The sequence below is a fragment of the Ailuropoda melanoleuca genome, unplaced genomic scaffold (genome assembly GCF_002007445.2).
Source record: "Ailuropoda melanoleuca isolate Jingjing unplaced genomic scaffold, ASM200744v2 unplaced-scaffold6542, whole genome shotgun sequence".
In the NCBI taxonomy this organism is placed as follows: domain Eukaryota; kingdom Metazoa; phylum Chordata; class Mammalia; order Carnivora; family Ursidae; genus Ailuropoda; species Ailuropoda melanoleuca.
The window spans coordinates 1-3,989 of record NW_023239859.1 but is presented as its reverse complement, the minus strand read 5'-3'; the positions used below and the strand labels follow the sequence as shown (position 1 = coordinate 3,989).

General features: G+C 35.1%; 1 pseudogene; it reads right to left on the bottom strand.

The window, feature by feature from the left end:
• Positions 1 to 2,013: 2,013 nt before the first annotated feature.
• Positions 2,014 to 2,460, bottom strand: LOC100481891 (annotated as a pseudogene).
• Positions 2,461 to 3,989: the final 1,529 nt, after the last annotated feature.

The window sequence follows — 3,989 nt, the reverse complement described above, 5'->3', positions numbered from 1 at the left end:
TACAAAGGATCCACAGAATTATGGTTTTCAGGGATATCATTGGGGAATATGCTGATTTAGACCAATTTGATAAATTTTATCTTACTTAGTGCCAGAGTCAGACCGAGAACCAAATCTCTTTATTTTCAACCTCGTGTTTATTGACAGGAACATTTCTGTCTGTCTTAGCCTTTTCTGGTTGCAGGCAACTCCTTTAAGCTACATCAAATAAGAAAAAAAGAGGTGAGGGGCAGAGACAAGCAGGGAGCCTCAACCCAAGTGATGTGATCACAGGACTCAAAAAGGTCTACCCTTACAAGAAGCATGGAGATTGCCATCTCTAGGACAAAACTCAAATTGAAAGATTTAATTCTTGGTTAAATAATGATAAGCACTGAAGAATTCATTGCATGTATAAAGAAAAAGCATTAAAACTATTTAAATTAAACTTTAAAGAAAATCTCATGCAGAAGCTCTTGTGACATAAATTAAGGGAACATTTTAAAAATGTTTAAAATTTTGTAGCTAAACTTCCACTATCCAAAAATGGAACAATTTTTTTAAAAAGTGGAATATTTTGAGTAATAATAATAGTAACTGTAATTGACTGAAAACATGATCCAAAAAGTATGTTTAATATGTATGTGTGTGTGTGTGTGTGTGTCTGAGAAGGTGAGGAGGAGGTTTCCTTTATATAAGTTTTCCAACTAATAAATTAAAAAGGATTGATGGAATTATAATGTCACCCTAATGAAATAATGGATCTAGGCAATGATCAAGTCCCCTAAATCATAAAAAGAAAGACACGCAATATTCATTGGCCTCCTGATGGATCCTCCTATGAAGTATTCTTGTTCTAAAATTGAACATAAATTTGATCAATCTTCTATTTCCAAATACCTTGTAAGGTAAATACAGGAGACAAAGGAACATGTTAGATAACACAAGTGTGGGGCAATCAGAGAAATTAATAATGCAGGAAAGCCTACAGGGCCAATGCCCTGGTTTCTTCAACAAATATTTCATGGACAAAAAAATAGGGACAGGGAAATTATAGATTTAAAGACATAGTAGCTAATTTCAAATGTATGTCCTTTATTTGGATGCTGACTTATAATTATTTTTTAGTTGTGATAATGTTATTTTTTAAGTGGTTACATTTTCAAGATCCATATAGGCACTATTTACAGGCACATAATTTAAAATAATCCAGAGGTGGGTGGGGGCTTTTTTAAAAATGAAAACGATAATTGTTGATGTTGGGTGATGGCTACACAAAGGGTTCATTATACTATTCTCTCTACTTTTGCATATGTTTCAAATTATCCTTAATAAAAAAGATTTTATAATATTTGTTGCTACATCACAGTACAGTTGTTTTTATAATTGAGGTGTTTTTGGTTGTTCCGAGGGTCAGTACAGACGTTTCAATTTGTACACAATTCTTAACATATGTACCAAAAATCTATAAAATCACATAGCTGTGATTCTTTTCTAAAAGTTTTTCCAGTGACCTTCCAGCTTAAAATTTGGAGGTAAATTTTCCTTAACAGCATATCAAGTACCAATATCTTCAACTGCCGATGTGCTGTTACATTGTTGAGTCCCATTAATTCACAACTTAATATAGTATACACTACACACACAAATTTTCAGTCTTGCACAGCACATTAACTAAGTTTACTAGTAAAACTGGACTACCACAACCAAGATGTTTCAGAGCGCACAAAATTCTGACAGGGAGAGCCAAGATCAAGGAGTGGTTTTCTTCAGGAAACAATTCTACCCAAAACAACACAGGAATAGGAGTAATTTAAAATGTACAAGACATATTAAATGCACGACTGACTCCAAATTGCCATTTAGTATGCTTGGTATTATAGGACATAAAAAACTACATCTATGGGATATTAAGATGACACCCAAAACAATCAAAGCCTCTCATATTCAATATCCGACTATTTTCTGGGTATACCAAAAATGAAACAACCAGAAAATGATTTCCCCTCTTAAAAAAAAAAAAAGGCGTTTACACTTAAAAAATGGGATGAGGTAGAATTCTCTCCTTTTTAAAAATGTTTCTAGAGCTACTAAAAAACTTGCATTTACAAAACAATTAAGAAATGTTCCTCTGTATGGTACAAGAAGGGAGACAGGGACCACTGGTAAGACATGGTATATGATATTAATTAGACTTGGCTTCTTTCTCTTCTGCTTTATCAGAGACGGGACTGTCCTCATTTTCAGTTTCTCCATTTTCTGCAGGTAAGTCAGTCTACTTTGTTTCTTGGGTAGCCGCTTTAGCCTGTTTACCCTTTGCTCCCCTTTTCCTCTTTGCACTTGTCTGAAGATTTATCCTGTCCTGCTGCTTTGGCTTCGTTTCCACTTTTGCAGGAGCAGATTTCACTGACAAGCTCGCCGATCTCTCTTGGGGCCCTCCTTTGCCATCCCCTTAGCGGAGCTGACCCTCCACCTGGGCATCATGGCTGCAGGGCAGGCGCATCCCAGTGCCTGCCAGCCGCTGTGGTATACGGTCCACAGAGAACCTTCGCGAAGCTGGGCTGCCCAGCGCTGATGCTCCTTCTGGCCCCGCAGTCTCCGCCCACCAGCTGCTGGGACGGCCTGCCCATAGTTCAGTTTTTTTTATACCACATCGGATTTTCAGCCAAAAGAAAATAATCAATTATTAATTATAAGATGATCAAATCTTTCCATATATATATATGATTATAAAATTAGTCATTTACTCCTCAAATATTCTCTCCCTACCTTTAGGAATTTTCAGTCTGTTTTCCACTGAAAATATCATATAGTAATGATAACTACCATTTATTGAATACCATTTATTCAGAAATTAGCATAAAAGAAAATGTACAAAACTGATTTATCCTAGTTTATCTAACAGGTTCCATTTTATGTTTGATGTCATTTTGAATCGTTAGGACAAAATTTAAAAGTACACATCACAAAAGTTAGAAGGAAAATACCACTCTTTAACTCTTTTCCAGATTAACCCCATTTCATACTATCCATTCTGCAGCATTCACTTGCATGTGTGTACAAAATCTGTAGCTTGATATCATGGATTCACTCTGTATTTCGCCAGCTATTTCATGAATGTATTTATTCCCCAATCTATTATATTGTAAATAAACCAAATAAGGTCCTTATAAATTACTTGGACAATTCTTGGGTCTGAATAAATCCTATTGGATAGTTGAAAATAGAAAAATTGTTGTGTATGTTTAAAATACACGTTTTTCTTCCAACATGAACATTTTTTACTTTTTTTCATTAAATGTAAAATGTTGGTCTTGTTGAGAAGATATGTGAAACCCAAGCTCTGCCACTTACATTGGGTGTTAGACAAATCATTTAATAACACGGAAGAACCCTAAACACTTAGGAAAGTATAATATAAATCATAAAATAGATAAATGTCATTCCCTACAGGGAAGGCTTTAGACCAGAGGCCAGCAAGCTTTCCCTATAAAGGGTCAGGTAGTAAATATTTTAGGCTTTGCCGACCATACATACAATCTCTGTCGCAACCACTGAACTCTGACGGCACAGCACGGGAGCAACCACAGACAACGTAAACAAACGAGAATGGCTATGTTCCAGCAAAACTCTATGACACTGAAATTTGGGGTTTATGTTATTTTCATGTCTTGTGAAATATTATTCTACTTTAAAAAAATACCATTCAACTTTTGATGTTTTTTCAACCATTTAAAATGTAAAAACCATTCTTAGGTTGCAAGCCCTGCACAGACCGTGGGCCAGCTTTGACAGGCTATCGTTTGCCAACCCCTACTTTATACAGACCCTTTTCAATTCCGGTCAATAACCAGAATTGATTTTCCTGTTACTTTTATTCTATTTCTTAGAGCACTACAAAAACAGCCATCTTTATTTATACATTTACTACTTAGTTGAAGTACAATAAATAATTGCAACATCAGAAACAAATGATTTTAATAAGAAAAATCTTCAGTATATTGTTGTTT